The sequence below is a fragment of the Aedes aegypti genome, chromosome 1 (genome assembly GCF_002204515.2).
Source record: "Aedes aegypti strain LVP_AGWG chromosome 1, AaegL5.0 Primary Assembly, whole genome shotgun sequence".
Classification (NCBI taxonomy): Eukaryota; Metazoa; Arthropoda; class Insecta; order Diptera; family Culicidae; genus Aedes; species Aedes aegypti.
This window is the reverse complement of record NC_035107.1, coordinates 30835118-30855488: the sequence shown is the minus strand read 5'-3', so window position 1 is coordinate 30855488 and position 20371 is coordinate 30835118. Positions and strand designations below refer to the sequence as shown.

At 36.7% G+C, this 20371-nt stretch overlaps 1 protein-coding gene across 5 annotated transcripts in view; it reads right to left on the bottom strand.

Moving 5' to 3' along the window:
- Window positions 1–20371, bottom strand: part of LOC5573415 — a 627799-nt gene that overhangs the window by 273601 nt on the left and 333827 nt on the right. The window contains exons 1-2 of one of the 5 annotated variants that reach the window (XM_021839305.1): window positions 15223–16205; window positions 3339–3561 (exon numbers count right to left, since the gene is read on the bottom strand). The exons of the other annotated variants lie outside the window; for them this stretch is intronic. The gene's annotated coding sequence lies outside the window, so the exon portion shown is untranslated. Of the gene's footprint in view, window positions 1–3338; window positions 3562–15222; window positions 16206–20371 lie in introns of those variants that run through there. 5 annotated transcript variants of the gene reach the window in all.

Sequence of the window (20371 nt, the reverse complement as noted above, 5' to 3'; positions counted from 1 at the left end):
CATTATGCACCAGGATTAACTGCAAGGATAAAGAGAAACAAAGTGACTTTAGAAACCATTTTGGATAAAAAAATAGACTTTAGAGACCTTTCATTGAAAATAGAAAATTCTTAGATTTGTATTAAAATATATACCGAATTTCTAAGGAAGAGACCCTTCCTCGCTTCCATAATGCTTTTTGTCATTTGCGTAATTTTTAGACGGCGCAATAGAACAAAAATTCTGAAAAAAATTGTTTTTCATACATTTTGAGGCTTTTAAATAAGGTCTTGGCAAACTTCCGCAAGAGTAATCTTCTGTAATCGATTCCTTACTCTTAAAAGCGTGTTTGGGCAAGATAGCTGCTAGAATGACTTATCGATTTGCACGGGTTTTTGACGAAGATATTTTTTTTAAGCAAAAATTAAGATTTTTGAAAATGAGCATCCAAACATGATTACGAATATTTTTCTTTTTGTATTCTCGCATGTGTTCTTAATAATCTGATATTATATAATACTGTTTGACTTTGTTTCTCAACTTAAAATTATATTTCGAAATTGGGTTTTTTGTCAGCTTTTTGACAAACTGCACCACTGTGCATCATCGCGTTACCCAGTTGACATCCCATTTTAAATTGTCGGGAAATGAGAAAAAAAATCCTGGGCCAATAAAGCGGTCCCAGACGAGGGCGCGTCCCTGAAGGCACCTCTGCTTGCACCCTACGCGATTTTGTGAGTGCGAGATTTTACGAGGTTACAACCACTTGTTAGTTGATGTGGTCCGGGAAGAAGCAGCAAACGACAAGTCTTTTTTTTTTGATTCGCACTGTGGTATCTTGTTTCGTTAATCACCGAGCACCGGCGATCGACACCTCAAGGTTATTCTAGCGATGTATGTTTGCGAATAAGTCGTAGTTTACGGTCTAGGGAAGTGTGAAGAGAAGAGGTTGGTCATCTCGCTTAGTTAGACCACGACAGCTCCTCGACATGGAAGTTGTCTTTGGTTCCGATTTGAACACGATTAGCGCGATCCTCTCGCGAGACTCGCTCGTAAAACAAACAAGTTGTCCGATGATGGGTTTTACGCAGCATACACTGTCCTGTCCTGTCCGGTCACTGGTTGATTAGATCGTTCTCACGTTGCGATGATTTATCGACTGGATGTCCCGGGGTCATTACCGTTGGCGATTTTCTCGTCTTCTTGACGCTTGCTTTGTGAGATCATAACTGCAAGATCTCGAAACTCCAAAAACAAAATAAAACGGATACTTTTCCCCATCTCGTATTACCGCAACATAATCCAGCTAAGGCCCATAAATCCGAGCACGGAATCGATTTCAACGGCTGACAATCCAACAGCTCCAGCAGTGCAACCGTTGGGCTCAGGGCCAGCCATGCATAACGAAACCGTTTGTCCGCAGTGAACAATGGCCCAGTCCATTCTTCATCTCATCTGAATCCCCACTGCTAAGCAAACACCTAAATTCAAAGCTTACAATCCCCGGTGTAAAGGCAATTCAAAATTCTAATTCCCCACCTCGCGTTGGACAGCTTTATGACTGTGCGCCGGAGTTGTGATCTCTTATCGGGTGTTGGTTAATCAGCGATATCGATAAAGTTGGCCCTTCCCTTCCAAAAGAAGCCGAAAATCGCTGGAAGCTCAACCGATAATGGGCATCGTAATCGTCTTCATCGTCGGCAGCACTAACTCGCGATCGAACGTCTTCCAGAAACTTGATCCGGTTCCGAGACGAGTCATCGTCGCATAAAAGCAGTTTATCATATTGCTGCACCACAGGGGCAGCGACGACCCGAGCAGAATTTGTTCACTAATTAATTTTTAATTTTTGGTTTCTGATTTTCGATTTTCGATTTTTGATTTTCTCTTTTCTATTTTCTACTTTCGCTTTTCGCTTTTCGATTTTCGATTTTCGATTTTGGCTGAACATCATGATCCTCTATTTTGATGACTTTTTATGCTATTGAAAACGGTCATTAATCTGAATTGCGGTCGTAAAAAAGTGGTCGTAGAGAAAACCGTCGTAAAAAGAGGTTGGAGTGTACCAGGAATCGATGTTTAAAATGCGCTTTGAGTGAGTGACACACAGAAAGAAGCTGATTAGTATTCGAAATTTTACAACATTCTATGAGACATCTCTTTAATCCCCGTAGTAAGAACTAAATTCTTACTCTTACTACAAAGGAGAACTTTAATTTCGAATGCAATCAATCCAAAATTCTGGAGTTCAGGGGTAAATATTACTAAAACTCCATAGTGAATGCATCTCGAGACCGAAAATATCGAAAACTTGTTTTTTGATTCTAAGACATTTTTTCCTACGATTTCTAAAAAAAACAATTAAAATAGGTTTTCTTCGGTGAACTCATTTATTCGCAAGACGAGAGAAAACAAATTTACTAACATACCGAAGAAAATTCAAATTGCAATTCCAAGTAAAGCTTAGTAATTTTGTTAAAGAAATTTAACTCGTTTTCTGTAGGAATCAACTTTTCTTATAAGATGAATAAACCAACCCACTGTGTTTTATTTCGTCGATTTCATGCCGAACCGTTGATTTTAGCGATATAGTTTGTTCGTAGAAGCTTTTGGTGCTCTGTAGAAAATACCAAGACAAATGGAATGTTGTGCGAAAATGCGAAGCAAATTCTGCCCACATTCTGTATGAAGTATTATTAAAATTGATAATAATAACTGCACGAACTTCAGTGAAAATTCTACATGAAACCTTGAATATTGTTCAAATTAAAAGAGTATTGCTAGCATACCAAACATACTTTTCTGAATTCAAAAAACAATGCTGAAGGAAATCTGCTAGAAAATGTATAGAAAGCAATTTTATTAGACTATTGAAAAGATTTCACAATTTTTCGATAGCTTTCTGTGTCGAAGCTTGGTGTTTAATTGGATTCATACAAAACTGTAACAATATCAATCTATCAAGTTGAACGATCCACTTAAGGTCAAAGTAATCAGAGACATTAACAATCCTAACGCAAAACAAATACAGCGATCAAGTCACGCAACAAATCTATCGATTAATTCCGATGTGAACTTCCACTTGGATTCCATCAAGCTCGACACTGTCGCAGCCTACTATGACTATGCAAACAAATCGCTAATCGAATTCCGATACTTGAGAAGGCGGTTACTGCGATTAGCACAAAAACATAAAAACAAACTCCCTAAATCACATCTGCCGGAACTACTTAGGCCGGTCGTCCGTCGTCAAATTTGCAACCTGATCGATTAGAAGCAGTTCACCGCCCTCTCTCCACATCGTCAATGCGTTCTGGTCCCCTCTGAGAAATATAAGATATTCGAAACGCGCAACTCACCTGTCAATGTTTAGAACGGTCGTCGTCACGCTTCTCTCCACACACCCAACGGTAATTCCCCTCTCCGGGCCAACACACTTTGCTGCGTCCACTATTTGTATCTAAACACTGCGCGAAACTACGCTTAAAACTGGTGTCACCGGCTTGCTTTGCGTCCACATCCGCGTACTTCACACGCCCCTCGGATATCCAAGTAGCCAACAACACGTACCGGACGGCGTAACTGCGAAAAGCAACGCGTTGATGTGTATGTCGCTATGTCGCCACACACAACAAATCTAATTGACCTCCGGGGCGAATTATCACCGCCGCACGCACGCAATACCAAACTTCACACTCCGGTTCTACGGTCGTTTGGTGGTGGTCCGGTGTTCCGTTCGAAGAACGCATGACTGAACAACCATACCCGAGCTAGCACTTGGCCTACTACGATTCTATATCACACTAAGGTGGCCCATTTTTATATGAATTGAAGCAAACTGTAAAAAATATAAGTTATACCCCCCACAGAACTTTTCATTTAGACTCCAGAAGTTACTGAGGAAGTTTGAGTGGAATCCGTCAACTCTAAGAGAAGTGGGGAGATAATCGACCAAATATATGGGAAAACGATTCCAGAAACATTTCCGACCATAGGTGGCGTTCCACGCAGGGGACAACCCGAATTTCAGTTTTCCTAGGTACAATCTCTTCTCTATTGATTTGAGAATCTAAGAAAAAAAATCATTGACTACAGTGTCTATGGTCGAAAATGTAATTGGAACCATTTTTTCCATACGTTTGGTCGATTTTATCCATACAAATTCCAAGCTCTTGAGCCTCCCCTCAGAGTTGACGGATTCCGCTCAAACTTTCACACAGTAACTTCTGGGGATCCAAATAAACTAATTTGCGGGATATAGCTTAAGGCTTTTGTAGTTTGATCATTATAGACCACCCTAATGTCACACTTTCCACGCACCAGGGATGCCAGGTGATTTTTTTCATTATCTGCCAATTGCACGAATGTATTTTTTTATTATTGAAGCAACTTCACTAAGTGATCTAATCTCAATAAAGTCAAGAACTACGCCCTCCCTTGAACTCCTCCATCATTCCCCATTTTTGGTTATTGAAACTCCTTCTCAAGATTATGGCTTTGATATGGATCATTTCCGGTTGAGTCTTTAGTTTTAAGTTTTCTTTATAAAGTTATTAGAAAAGATAAGAAGAAGTTTTGTGCCCTTGTGAGAACGATTTCGAAGAAAATCATTCAGAGGGGTTTTTCCCTCCTTCTAAATTTTTTGTTTAATAAATAAATAAATAAATAAATAAATAAATAAATAAATAAAGTCCAAATTGTATAAATCAATTAAAAATTGAAGCTCTTCTGAATAATTTTGTCGTAGTTTGTATATGTTTTGGCATTATTATTCAGAGATCCACTTTGAGCAATTTCAAGACATTTTAAGGCATAATAAATCATTTTAAAACATTCTAAATTATATATAGGCCATTTGAGGCCATTTATAGCAATTTAAAACATTTTTAGGCTATTTTAGGTCGTTTTAAACCACTTTAGACTATGTTGGGCCATTTGTGGCTATTTTAAGCAATTTTAAGTAATTACAAGCCCCCAAAATTCCCATCCCTTCCAAAAATGATTGTACTCCTTAACCTCGACCAAACCGCGAGTTTTACGGTTCCCCAAAACTAACCTAGATAATAAGAAGCAAATATGATTTTGTAAAATAAATCAATAGAATCCGGCCCCGTAATGCCTAAGAGCGCTTGAGCCTGCTAAATAAATAATAAGATAAAAAAAAGTAATTACAAGCCAGTTATTTCAAACCATTTTTAGCTATTTTAGGTTATTTTTAGCCAATTAAAGCCAATATGCTATTTGGGGCCATTTTGAACCATTTCAAACAATTTTAGACCAATTTAAGCCATGTCAAACAATTTTAGGCAAATTTAAGCCATTTTTTTTGTCATTTTATTAGGATGTTTCAAACCATTTTGAAACATTTCAAGCCAGTTTAACGCATATTGGATTATTTGGAGCCATTTATAACCATTTCAAACAATTTTTAGCAATATTATGTTTTAAAGCCTATTTTAAAACATTTCAAACAATTTTAGACCAATTTAAGCCGTTTCAAACAATTTTAGGCAAATTTAAGCCATTTCAAGCCAGTTTAAGCCATATTACGTAGTTTAAGGCAATTTTAAGCCATTTATTTTAAGGCATTCTAAGCCATTTATAGCCATGTCAAGCATATTTAAGCCATATAAAGCCATATTTGACCATTTGAAGCAATTTAAAGCCATTTAAGGCTTAAAAATGCCTCAAATGGTCAAATATGGCCTGATATGGTTTTATATGGCTTAAAGCAGGACTGCTTTACGCCGTTTTACGCCATTTGAGTCCATTTCAAACAATTTTGGGCCAATGTAAGCCATTCTAAGCCATTGAGACCATGTTAAGCCATTTCAAACTATTATCGGCCAATTTAAACCATTTTAACGCTTTAGGCCATTTTTTTCCTTATAAAGCCATTTTGAAAACCATTTTAAGTCATATTAGGTCATTTAAGGCCAATTCAAATAATGCACTATGGGCGATCAGGTGGCCAATAATCGATCCATAGTAAACACTTCTATTAAGATATTCCTGGAATATCAGGGCAAGATCTTCTATAGTTTAATTGATACAGTATGTCAAAGTAAGATTTTTTTTTTTATGAAAAATAAGAAACTCAGTGCAAACACAAGGTACACGTTGAATACAATATACTGCATAATCGTAATATTTTATACAGATCTTTATACACTGTCTGCTGAAAAGCTATCTTAGGAAAATAAAATGAAATAAAAATTTGTGCTTCAGGTTGAAAAAATGTGGGCAGTGCACTGAAAAAAATATATTTGATTTTTTATCGAAACTGTACACATCCCATACTTTTTTGTCCCAAGTTGTCCCAGGCTAAAATTTATTTCCAAGGGTACTTTGAGATATAAACTAAAGGATCTTGAAGAATTTAGCTGCACAAATTTGCAATTTTTTAATTTAGAGCTTTTTGAATTTTTCCAATATTCTCAACAATTTTCTATTAAAAACAGCTAAAAAATAATTCAGAGGATAACTGAATATCGGTAAATCATTCATATCATAATTTCTATGTAAGTTCTAATATTTATAATGGCTTGCACAACGTTAATCGCATAAATGGCTTACATGCATCATTAGTAACAAAACTTATTATTTCGCCTTTGGCCCTATTCAAAAATTAGTCCCGAAAACTTGTTTTTCAAAATAAAACATCAAATTTGTATCACAAAACTCATAAATACGACATGAGATGGAAAAAATATTTTTGGCCGCCAGTCTGTATGGAAACCGCCCATAGTGTAATGTTTGGCCTATATAAGCCATTTTAAACAAATTTGAGCTATTTTAGGCCATTTGAGATTAATTTAAGCCATTTCAAACAAATTCATGCTAATTCAAGCCATTTTAAGCGATTTTAAGCCATCGTTTTATGCTATTCTAGGCCATTTTAAACCATTTCAAACAATTTTAGGTCAATACAAAACATTTGAGGCCATTTTTGCCGTTTTAAGCCATTTTAAACAATTTTAAGCGATTTTATTGCAATTTTGAGCAAACAAATTTAGGCCATTTTAAGCCATATTAGGCTTTTAAGACCATTTTAAAACATTTCAAAGAATTTTAGACCGATTTAAACCATTTCAAACAATTCTAGGCAAATTTAAGCCATCTGAAGCATTTATTTTTTGCTATTTTAGACCTTTTCAAGCTTTTTTAGGTTATTTCAAGCCGTTTTAAAAGCATAAGGAAACATTTCAAACAATTTTAGACCACTTTAAGCCGTTTCAAACACTTTTAGGCAAATTTAAGCTATTTTAAGCCAATTAAAACCATTCATGGCCATTTAAAGGCATGAGGAATTCTAAGACATTTATAGCCATGTCAAGCAATTTTAAGCCATTTTTTGCCGTTTTAAACCATTTTAGGCCACTTTAAGCCATTTTAAGACAGTTTACACCATTTTAAGCCATTTAAGACAATTTCACAATTTTGAGCCAATCCAAGCCATTTCAAACCATTTTGCGGCAGTTTAAGCCATTCTAAGCCATTTTATGCCATATTAGGCGGTTTGAAACCATTTTAAGCAATTTCAAACTATTTTCGGTATAAACCCATTTTTTAAAACCAGTTTAAGCCATATTAAGTAATTAAGGCCGATTTAAGCCATTTAAAATAATGTTTGGCCTATATAAGTAATTTAGAGCAATTTTAGGCATTTTTAAGACAGTTTACACCATTTTAAGCCCTTTAAGAGCATTTCAAACAATTTTGAGTCAATATAAGCCATTATAAAACATTTTCAGGCAGTTTAAGCCATTTTAAGCCATTTCAAACGAATTTTGGCTAATTTAAGCTAATTTAAGGCCATTTCAAGCCATTTCCAACAATTTTAGGTTTGAATTGACCATTTTAGGCTATTTTTGCCGTTTTAAGCAATTTTAAACAACGTTAACCCATTTCAAGCATTTTTTGCAATTTCAGGCCTTTATTATCGTTTTAAGCCATTTTAAGACAATTTAAACCATTTTGGCAATTTAAGCCGTTTTGAATCTGGAATTTGGAATAATTTGAAACTTGAAGTTGAAATTTGGAATTAAGAATCAGGAATTAGGAATTAGGAAGTTGGAAATTGGAATTTGGTACTTGGAATTTGAAATTTGGAAATTGGAATTTTGAATTTGGAATTTGGACATTGGGAATTAGGAAATTGGAATTTCGAATTTGGAATTTGGAATTTGGACCTTGGACATTAGGAGTTTTGAAATTGGAAATTGGACATTAGGAATTTGGAATTTGGACATTGGGAATTTGGAATTTCGACATTGGGAATTTGGAATTTCGACATTGGGAATTTGGAATATGGAACTTAGAATTAGGAATTTGGAATTCGGAATTTGCAATTTGGAATTTAGAACTTCTAATTAAGACATTGGAACTATTGAAATTGGACATTGGAAATTTGGAATTTGGAACTTGGAATTTGGAAATTGGGAATTTTGAAATTGGAAATTTGGAATTTTGAATTTCTAATTTGGAATTTGGACACTGGGAATTTGAAATTTGGAACTTAAAACTTGTAATTTGGAGATTGGGACTTTTGAAATTGGACATTGGGAATATGGAATTTGTAATTTCAAATTTGGAATTTGGAAATTGGACATTCGGAATTTGGAATTTGGAACTCGGAATTTGGAATTTGGAACTTGGAATTCGGACATTCGGAGTTTTGAAATTGGAAATTTGGAATTTTGAGTTTCGAATTTGGAATTTGGACATTCGGAATTAGTAATTTCGAATTTGGAATTTGGACATTGAGAATTTCGAATTTGGACATTGGGAGTATAGAATATGGAACTTAGAATTAGGAATTTGGAATTTGGAATTTGCAATTTGGAATTTGGAACTTAGAACTTGTAATTTAGACATTGGGAATTTGGAATTTGGAAATTGGACCTTCGGAATTTGGAATTTGGAATTAGGAATTTGGACATTGGGAGTTTTGAAATTGGAAATTTGGAATTTTGAATTTCTAATTTGGAATTTGGACATTGGGAATTAGTAATTTAGAATTTAAAATTTGGACATTGGAATTTGGAATTTGAAAATTAGAAATTGGGAGTTTTGAGATTGGAAATTGGACATTGGAAATTTTGAATTTCGAATTTGGAATTTGGACATTGGGAATTTGGAATTTGGAATTTGAAACTTGAAACTTGTAATTTGGAGATTGGGACTTTTGAAATTGGACATTGGGAATATGAAATTTATAATTTCGAATTTGGAATTTGGGAATTGGACATTCGGAATTTGGAATTTATACGTTGGGAATTTGGAACTTAGAATTAGGAATTTGGAACTCGGAATTTAAAATTTGGAACTTGTAATTTGGACATTGGGAGTTTTGAAATTGGAAATTTGGCTTTTGAAATTTTGAGTCTCGAATTTGGAAATTGGACACTAGGAATTTTGAAATTGAAAACTGGGCATTGGGAATTTGAAATTTCGAATTTCGAATTTGGAATTTGCAAAATGAATTGGTGAATTTTTGGAAACAGATAGTGTTTTAGAGATATTTGATTCCTTCAGGAATTTTACCAGGGATTATCCCAGAAATTACACAAGGGATTCTTTCAAGAATTCTACAAGAGATTTCTCCAAGAATTCAACTAGGGTTTCCTATAGGAATCCTACCAGGGATTCTCCAGGAATTTCCCCAGAGATTCCTCCAAAAATTCCACCATTTTTCCAGAACGTTCGCAAGGGATTCGACCGGAGATTGTACTTAGAAATTCTACCAAGGATTCCGCCTGGAATTTCACCAGGGATGCCTCCTAGAATTCATCCAGGAAATCCTTAACACTTGTGCCAGTGATTCTTTCAGAAATTTGCTCCGAAAATTCCAATTTGGATACTCCAGATGTACTATTAGATCTACCAGACATTCCTCCAGAAAATCCAGGAATTATTAAGTATTGTTTTAGGTACTTTACCAGGCATAAAAATTTTCCAGCAATTCTACCATATATTACCCAGGAATTTCTCTAGCAATTCTCCCCATTGCGTTAAAAATTTTCTAGAAATTAATTCTAGGAATTTTTCCAGAATGCTAGGGATTATTCCAAAACTTCTTCTTGAGAATCCTTCAAGAAATTTCTCTAGAGATTCCTTAGGGCATTCCTCAAGAATTTCGAATTTCGAATTCGGACATTGGGAATATGGAATTTGGACATTGGGACTTTTGAAATTGGGCATTGGAAATTTGGAGTTTGGAATTTGGAAATTGGACATTCGGAATTTGGAATTTGAAATTCGGAATTAGGAATTTGGAACTCGGAATTTGGAATTTGGAACTTGGAATTTGAACATTTGGAGTTTTGAAATTGGAAATTTGGGAATTTGGAATTTTGAGTTTCGAATTTAGAATTTGGACATTGGGAATTAGTAATTTCGAATTTGGAATTTGGACATTGGGAATTGGGAATTTAGACATTGGAATTTGGAATTTCGAATTTGGAATTTGGACATTGGGAGTTTTGAAATTGGAAATTGGACATTGCGAATTTAGAATTTGAAATTTTGAATTTCGAATTTAGAAAATTGGACATTGGAATTTGGAAATTGGACATTGGGAATTTGGAATGTCGAATTTGGAATTTAAACATTAGAATTTGGGAATTGGACATTGAGAATTTGGAATTTCTAATTTCAAATTTGGAATTTCCAAAAAGATTTTTTTTATTTTCGGAAATAGATAGCATTTTGGAGATATTTGATTCCTTCAGGAATTTCACCAAGGATCCTCCCAGCAATTGCACAAGGAATTCTTCCAAAAATTCTACCAGAGATTCCTCCAAGAATTCAACTAGGGTTTCCTACGGGAATCCTACCAGGGATTCTCCAGAAATTTCCCCAGGGATTCCTCTAAGAATTCCACCATTATTCCAGAACGTTCGCAAGAGATTCGACCGGGGATTGTACTTAGAAATTCTACCAAGGATTCCGCCTGGAATTTCACCAGGGATGCCTCCTAGAATTCATCCAGGAAATCCTTAACACTTGTGCCAGTGATTCCTTCAGAAATTTGCTCCGAAAATTCCAATTTGGATACTCCAGATGTACTACTAGATCTACCAGACATTCCTCCAGGAATTATTAAGTATTGTTTTAGGTACTTTACCAGGCATAAAAATTTTCCAGGAATTCTACCATAAATTACCCAGGAATTTCTCTAGAAATTCTCCCCATAGCGTTAAAAATTTTCTAGAAATTAATTCTAGGAATTCTTCCAGAATGCCAGGGATTATTCCAAAACTTCTTCTTGAGAATCCTAGAGAAATTTCTCTAGAGATTCCTTAAGGCATTCCTCAAGGATTTCTCCTAACATTCCTAACAGAGATTTCTGCAGGCATTACTCCAGTATTTTTTTTGCAGGGATGCTTGTAGGTTTTTTTTTTCAAAGTCTTCCTGGTAGTACCCCAGGAATTTCTCTAGGGTTTCCTACACGGCTTGCGCTAAAAATTATTTGAAAGGTTCTGCCACGAACTTTTCAAAACATTCGTCTTAGATTCGTTCTAGATTTACACCAAAGATTTTTTCAGAAATTTTTCTAGGGAATCACAAATTCTTCCAGGAATTCCTCAAGAAATTACAACACTAATTTCTTCTCGGATTTCTTCAGAAATTTCCCCATCCTCTAGGATTCTCTCGAGTTATATCCCCTGAAACTCTTCTTAGAATTCGTGCAAGAATTCTTCCAAAGGTTGTTTCAGCATTTTTTCCAGCTATTCACTCAAAAGTTTCCTGCAGAGGTCCTCTGAGAAATTCTTCCAAAATTCCTTCAAGGATGCACACAGAACAAGTTTTTATCAGGAAGTTCTTCAAATATTTCTGTTAGATTTTGTCCAACAATACCTTCGGAAACTACACCAGGGTTTCCTTTAGAAGTTTTTTATGGTTTTCCAGGAATTGGAATTCTTCCAAGGTTTTCTATCAAGTAGTACTCCATAGATTCCTCTCTATTTAATAAATACTTTTGTTTGGGATCGGGAATTAGTAATTAGAAATAAGGAATTAGGAATTTGAAATAAGGTATTGAAAATTAGGAATTAGGAGTTGGGAATTAAAGATTTAGGGATAAGAATTTAGAATTCGAAATTTGGAATTTGGATTATTACGGATAATAACTCTGTAGATTCAAGAAAAAAAATACAATTTTCAAAAAAAAGTTGGATTTTCAAAAAAAGTGAGATTTGGAGATTTATGAATCCTTCAGGAATTTTACCAGACATTCTTCCGGCAATTACATAATTCTATCAGAGATTCCTTTTTGAATTTATGCAAGCCGCCCCTTCAGGAATGTCATTAGGGATTTCTCAAGGAATTTCATCAAAATTTCCTCTAAAAATTCTACCATTTTTTTTTTTCTAGAAATATAGCAAGGGAATCGACTACGAATTTTGTACATAAAAAATCTATCTAGAATTCCACCTGGGATTCCTCCAAAGAATCCTTAGCAATTGTGCCAGTGATTCCTTCAGATATTCTACAAAGCATTTCTACAAAAAACTCCAATTTGAATTCGTCCAAGTAATCTCTAGAAATATTACACGATCTACCAGGTATTCATCCAGGAGTTTCTATTAGGTATTTTTTGGCACTCTCCTAGGCATTCCTCCAGGATTTCCATCAGGAATTCCACTTGGGCTTGCTCCAAAATTCTTCCAGGGATTTCTCCATAAATTCTACCACAGCTTCCTCCAGGAATTCTACCAGAGATTCCACAAGGAATTGCTTCAAGTAATGTATCAGATTTACCATAAAAAAATCCAGGAATTACATCAGGATTATTTCATAGAATTCCACCATAGGCTCCCCAAGAATTTCTCTAGGAATTTTCCTCAGAGCGTTTAAAATGTGTTCAAGACTGTTTCCAAGAATTCCATTGGGGATTTCTCCATAAATTCAACCATGGATTCCTCCGCAAGTGCATCCAGGAGATGATTCTAGAAATTTTTCCAGAGATGCCTCCAGATTTTTCCGATAATTCCTCCTGAGATTCTTTCAGAAATTCCTCCAGACATTCCGAACAGAGACTTTTGCACTCTTGTAATTTCTGCCGAGAAGCTTGTAGGGATTCCTTCAAAGACTACCTGAGAGTATCTCATAAATTTCTGCAGGTATTCCTACACATACTACATCAGAAATTATTTGAAGGCTTTCCCAAAACATCCATCTTGGATTACTTCAAGATTTCCACCAGAGATTCTACCATATTTTTTTTCTAGGGGTTCTTACAGGAACTCTTCCAGAGATTTCTCAAGAGATTGCTTCAGTAGTTTCTTCTGGAATTTCTTCAGAAATTCCTCCAGCTTCCAGGATTTTCTCAAGGTATTCCTCCAGAAACAGTTCTTAAGAATTCCTGCAGGACTTTTTTCAGGGATTCCCTTAGCATTTTTTTCCAAGTATTCATCCAAAAATTTTCTGCAGAGGTCATGTGAGAGATTCTTTCAAAATTCCTTCAAGAATTCAGGAATTGTTCAGCAATTCCTTCCGAAACTACTTCAGGGTTTCCTCTATAAGTTTTTTATGGTTTTCTAGGAATTGGAATTGTTCCTGGGATGTCTATAATACATTCTGGAATTTCTTCAAAAAATACTTAAGGAATTTCCAAAAATATATTATTCAATAAAAATCATAAAAAGAATTAATGGAGAGCCCTGTAAAAGTTCTTCCACGCTTAAGGTGAAGATGAATCGAAGCAAAATTCAAAATTTCAAATCTGGAGAACTGATCACTCGACTAAGCTGAAAATTCCATCGGTTGATCACCAGCAGCGAGTGATCAATCGATTAAGTTTTCAGCTCAAAACGCTGCACAGTTCTTCAGATTTGTGCTCTTGAAAATTTGAGATTCTGCTTCGATTAATCTTATTAATGATGAAATCCCTTTAGAATCATCTGAATGAATCCCTAAAAAAAAATCTCAGCCTAAACCAGTGTTGCAAAAATCTAAAGTTCTCATTTCTCATGCATGAAATTATCACGCTCGAGTTGTACTCACGCAACTCAGCAGCCAAAAAATCATGAATCAGTTGGTTCATTCGTTTGACTCATTGGCTTGTATTTCCACATTTTTTTTTCACGTAGAGCCATTTTTTTCTGCTACAAGCATAACAAACCTAACATTGGGTTTTGACAAATTTCATATGGGTTTTACGGAAGAATAATTTTTGACGGCATGAGCGTGAGCAATGGATTTTGCATCGAAATCTCATGCGTGAGTTTTTCGAAGCAGATATCAAATGAGTTCGCTCTCGCAGAACAACAACTCATGATATAGATTTGAGTGGTGAAAATCATTGAGGATTTTCTTAGACGAAAACAGTAGCAACAAGAGCATGCGAGATTTCCCTGAATTAAAACTCATTCATAAGTAATGAAATGATTGCTGAAGGCATCGTTGGTAAATTTCATACAGATACCAATTCAAGTCTTCTCAAAAAATCTTCATACAATCTCTGGAGGAACTCATGGAGTTCTTCTTCTTTCTGGCGTTACGTCCCAAATGATACGAAGCCTGCTTCTCAGCTCGCTCTTATGGGCCCTTCCACAGTTATTACCTGAGAATTTACTTTGCAGGGAGGAAATGTTTGTCAAAAACACTGAGTAACACTGGAATTTTCCTTCAAGGCATAACTAGAAGAATTTCTCTAGAAATCTCTGTAAGAATTGCTGAAAAATAATCCAAACGTATCCTTGAAAATGTTCATAGTTCTGATTGAATCCATGGTATTTTTTCTCATGAAATCCACGGAAACATTGCCAGATTAATCACTGTAAAAATTTTCTAGAGTTCCTCTTGAGTTCTCACGTAACTTTTCAAAAGAATCTATCTAACATTGAGGGGCTCACTTACTATACTTTCTCTTCAATCAATAACTGAGCCAAATTAAGATCAGCTGTTGCGTTTTTTATGTGCAACGCCAAGCACAGTGTCTTTCGATCAATAGTGAAAAACTTCACAAAAGTTTTAGAATTGCACTGTTATTATCGAAATAGAGCGAGAGAGAAGAAAATTTCTCATTGTTACTTAGGTCCTTTTGAAAAGTTACGTGCAAGTTCCTGTAATTGCCAACCTTGCCGACTCATTTATTTATTTGTTTTGAATTGTCTTCCAAATGTCTTCACAAATTCCTAAATGTCTTCCACTCTACTCAAATGTCTTCCCATGGAAGACACATCTTCCCACCTGGCATCCCTGGGCCTACTACGATGACGATTCTGTCACACTCACCGCGCACGCACATCGACGACTACCCCAACTGCTACTTCGCTCTAATCCAATTTGTTCCCATCCAGCGATTGCTGCGATTCGGTCAGTGCTTACTATGCGTAAACTACACTCCGACTCCGCCAACTATGAGTTTGTTGTACATCGGGAAGAACGTTTCCAGCGTTGTGCTGCGTAATTCAGCAACGGTGCGTTTCTTCGAAAAAGTACGAACTGTGGACCGGATTTGAACCGCGGTCCGATCACAAATACGTAGATAAAGGGACTTTTAATCCGATTAGTGGCACTCTAATTTATTCACTTTGACAAAAAGGGCACAACACTGCATTCGGCCTCTTTGTGTCTTTCATAGACTTCAGAAAACGTCGACACTACCGTTTCGGGGTCCACCTTCCCTGTAGAGATCACACGCACTCGATAAAGTCGACGATCAATCAAATCGGCACTTCAGAATCTCGTTTTTCGATTCGTTTCCTTCCTCTCTATTCTTCGTCTTTTCATACGAATCACTTTCAATTTTACTTCTCGAGAATCAGAACTCGCTCGTCGTGCACTTGAGCCTGTTCCGGACTTTCCGATTCGTTTCGTTCCAAAAACTGCTACACAGCTCAGCGTCACCACCGTTCAGCGCTACGAAAATAAACTTATTTCGCATCAACTGAACTCAAAATGTTGGACACAATCGCGAATACACACACCCTCGAAGATCACCGCGAAATCAGTTTTTGGAGAGTCTCATTTTGTCGTCGTCGTTGGTGACGTTTTGCGCGATAACCGAGAACTTCTTCGCGCACCAAAATATTTACATTAAGAAATGATGTCGGCTCTGTAATGCCCTATGACGCCCGAGCCTACCAAAAGTCCGCTTCGAAAATTTTAAAGGGCAATGAAAAAAAAAACCGATGACTCGACAAAGAGCGCGCGCAAACCGTTGCAACTCTGGTGAGCAACTGAGCAGGCGTTGAGTCGGGACCGGCTGGAGAAGTCCCCGCAGAACACAACAAACCACGCTGTCGCGGTCTACTGCGATCGCGCGATCACCGACGACGCATGCTACGCCCAAACGAAGCACTACGAAACATAAGCCGATGACGACGACGTTTTTGAGTGAGTGAGCGAGTGAGTGGACGATTCGAAACATAATGCAAAACACGCGCTCGCACGCGGAATGCAATGCGCACACGGTGCGCGAGAATGGCGGAGAGTCGGTCAGAATCAGGGTGCAGGAGAAGGGTGGTGGCGGTGGTGATCTTATGTTGAGTGAACGCGATCGGGCGCGAAGTGAGTCGCTCATTTGGGACAAAAGGTAAACAAAGCACTCACTCTCTCGCAACAGAGAGTATGTTGGGGGATGGAGTGCAGTGGTTCCAGTTTGACTTTCGTTTCTCTGTAGTATTGCGCGCATGGTCTTTAACCCCTCTACCGGCAGCTTCATTTTTTACCGCTAAAAAATATTAAAATCGCGATAACTTTTTTGTTTCTTGATATTTTTGCACCATTTTTTAACAAGTTCTCAAAAAAACTCTTCTCCTTTTCGAATATGTGTCGATATTGATAATTGGTCATCTAGATCTGGAGATATTCCAAAATTCCTTGGGGGACCGACGCGTAGCCATAACCCACGTAAATATTTCAGGCTACAGAATTTTTATCATATTCGGATATTCACTCCTCGAAATGATACATTAATGCGAGTATGTTGTGAAAAAATGAAGCAATTTTGTGCAGCCGTCTTTGAGTAATGAGCATTTATGTTTCTGGTACCACCCTGGAAAAATAAAAATCTTGAAAACCCTAAAAAACCTCATATCGTAATTTTCAGATTTCTCCAAGAATACTGAATCGATTTGTATGATTTTTTCAAAGTAGCTCCTTATTACCTGGTATTGTATAGTACACATTTTATTTTTTTGATAAACCAAAATGGCCGCCAAAGACATTTTATATGGAAAATGTCGGTCCCCCTAGGAACATCGGAATATCTTCAAAACCAGATCACCAATGATTAATATCGACACGGCTTCTTAAACAAGAAGAGTTTTTCTTGTGGAAAAAATGGTGCAAACATATCAAGAAACAAAAAAGTTATCGCGATTTGAATGTTTTTTGGTGGTAAAAAATGAAGCTGCCGGTAGAGGGGTTAAACAAGATAATTCTTATAAAGATTCTTCACCATCGCAGTTCATGATTGCAAGAGATTCATATTGATTTACATTTTTCTGGATATTGAGAAACTTTGTACTTTCCTTCAGCGTGTAGTTTCATACGAAAATTCCTTTTCTTCCAAGTCTCTATCGGATTCCTAACGATGTAGTTGAAGGAACATCGATCAATACCAATGAAACCGATCCCATTTTTTGACATATTTTCAATAAGATTTCTGATGGATTACTCCAGAAATCATAGAAAAAATTTCCTCTAAGATTTCAGAACATATTCTGGTAAGGTCTTACTGTGATTTTATTATGGGAAAATGCATAATTAGGACTTAAGAAGACAGATGGTGGAGGATCGGAGAATTTATTGGTAGAATATATTAGCAATTTTTTTGTCACATTGGACAATATTTTTAAGGGATACCCAAGAAAATCTATTCAAATTTCTTGTGCAATGGATTCCTGCTGAGGTAGATTCTTGACAAATTCCTAAAGAAATATTTAGACAATTGTAGGGGAGATGTATTCTAGACCCTCCATTACTTGCGTGATAACACTTACGACAACAAAACAAAGCCATGTTATAACCATATATGACAACTTTGGCAACGGCAGCACTCAGTAAATAACTGTCAAAATGCTCGTAGTGTGTTTCTTGACAGATCGTTGATCATTCTTAGCAATATATTGACAATGTACTTGCTATTCAAAATCAGAGAGGGAGATCCCCCTACTACAAAATTCTCTTATCTAAAATAGTGGCCTCTAATATCAAGTGCCCCGAAGTTGATAAATTTGAACCTATCGGAATACATTATATACTATGGAATACTCCACAACTCGATGTTCTATAACTCGATGTATTCTATAACTCGATGGATTTTGCGGTCCTTTCAAATTCTCATACATCATGCTCTCCATAAGTCGATACTTCTATAACTCGATGTCTCCAATAGTCGATGCCACGTGAGAGGTAATTTTCCCTCCATAACTCGATACCCATCTAAAAACCATTTTTTATACAGGGAGACATGGACCATTTCTAGTTTGGCAGTGAATAAAGGACTTGCAAGTTGTAATAAAAGTTTAAAAAACATAGAAATAAAAGAATGAATTTTTAGTAAAAATAAGGGATTTTTCGAACATTTTGAAAAAAGTATACAAAGATATTTTTTCAAAATGCTTTCAACAAAATGTTGCAGAAATGATCATAAAGGTATTGGAAATATAGAAATTTAAACCTTTGATTTTAAAATTTTTGGTATCGGTATGTTCTATAACTCGATAATTCTATAAGTCGATGGTCCCTTGAATATCGAGTTATGGAGATTCGACTATATTTCCACTCCAGGAGAAGTTATCCGTGTTGGCCAATGCCAATGGGCGCTTTAAATTTAACTAATAACTGAGATCAAATACAGAAATGATGCATATTTTAAAAATATGTTGTTCCAGGCAAACATTGCTTTCTAAATCATCGTAAAATGGGGTGACTTCCATAATTTATAGGAAGAAAATCTGAATATTTCTTTATTCAATTTATATGATCTTTATTTTATATATTAAAAACAAACACTGATAACCACGTTATCGATTGTAGTTGAAAGATAGCATAATGATCCATGTCGAATGGACCTATATTTTTTTTTTCTATAATAGAAAGTCCATTTTCGGTTTAGGGGTAACTTTTATAATGGCTAAACACATGAAAGTCCACAATTAAACTACTGTTTAACAACATTACTGTTTTCGACTGAAATGTAGAAAGGTAATGTTAGAGAACGAGGATTTAGTTTTAATAATTAAAATACAGAATTTATAGAATAAATCGTCTATAAAAGTGTTTTCAATACATACAATTATAATTATACATAGATATCGATTATCGTGTTTCGACATTGAACAAGACAATGAATTCAACATAAACCAATCGTTTTTGGAATATAAAAAAAGTATATTTGGAATAAATTCAAATGAATTACTAACACTTCTTAGAGCAAATAATACATTGCATACCTTCTCCTTCTCTACTTTTGCCTTTCTTGGTTGGTGAAGAGTCTTCGATAGGCCACCTAACCAGGGTTGCGCTACCTACATCGTGCTAGAGGGGCTGCCTCCTCGATGCTGACACGATACAGCATCGTCCGCTTGTTCTTTACATGATGACCACGGTCATAGCCATCACAACCATCCACCTTTATCAGGGCTTTGGACCTGTAGCTCTGGTTCTCAATAGTTTCAAGTTCTTTCGGACATGCTACTATGGTGAGCCGTCATGCGCTAGCGCTTGTCGACTGATGGGGTAGCTGCGCAGTACCGTCAGCAACTAGACGAGAAGTTGGGAAGAGTCAACGTTGCTGGGGACGTCGACAGCCTGTGGGACCCTATCCACGAAGCTGTGACAACAACGGCGCGGGAAGTGATCGGCACTGGTCAACGACGAAGACGGAACGACTGGTTCGATGAAGAGTGCCAGAGGGTGACAGACATGAAGAATGTTGCCAGAAGCCGTATGCTTGTGGCCGGTACCCGACAGAACAGAGAGCGGTACAGGGCAGCGAGAGCCGAAGAAAAGCGAATCCACCGCAGAAAGAAAAGGCAGCACGAAGAAAGTGTGGTAGCTGACGCTCAAGAAAGCATGAACCGGAATGATATGCGGAGATTATAGGCAACGGTCAATAGTGCGCGGCACAATACCGTACAAGTGCCCGCCATGTGCAATGATCGAGAAGGCAATTTGCTGACCGATAAAACGGCGGTGGCTGCCAGGTGGAAGGAGCACTTTCAGCAATTGTTGAACGGTGAGAATGGAAATGTAGCGAGGAACAGGATGAACATAGATGATGACGATCAAGCTGTGGACCCACCAACCATAGAAGAGGTTAAAAAGGCTATCAGCGAGCTGAAGAACTGTAAGGCTGCTGGGAAGGACGAGATCCCGGTCGAGCTTCTCAAGCACGGAAGCGAGCAGCTTTACCAGTCGATCCACCGAGTAC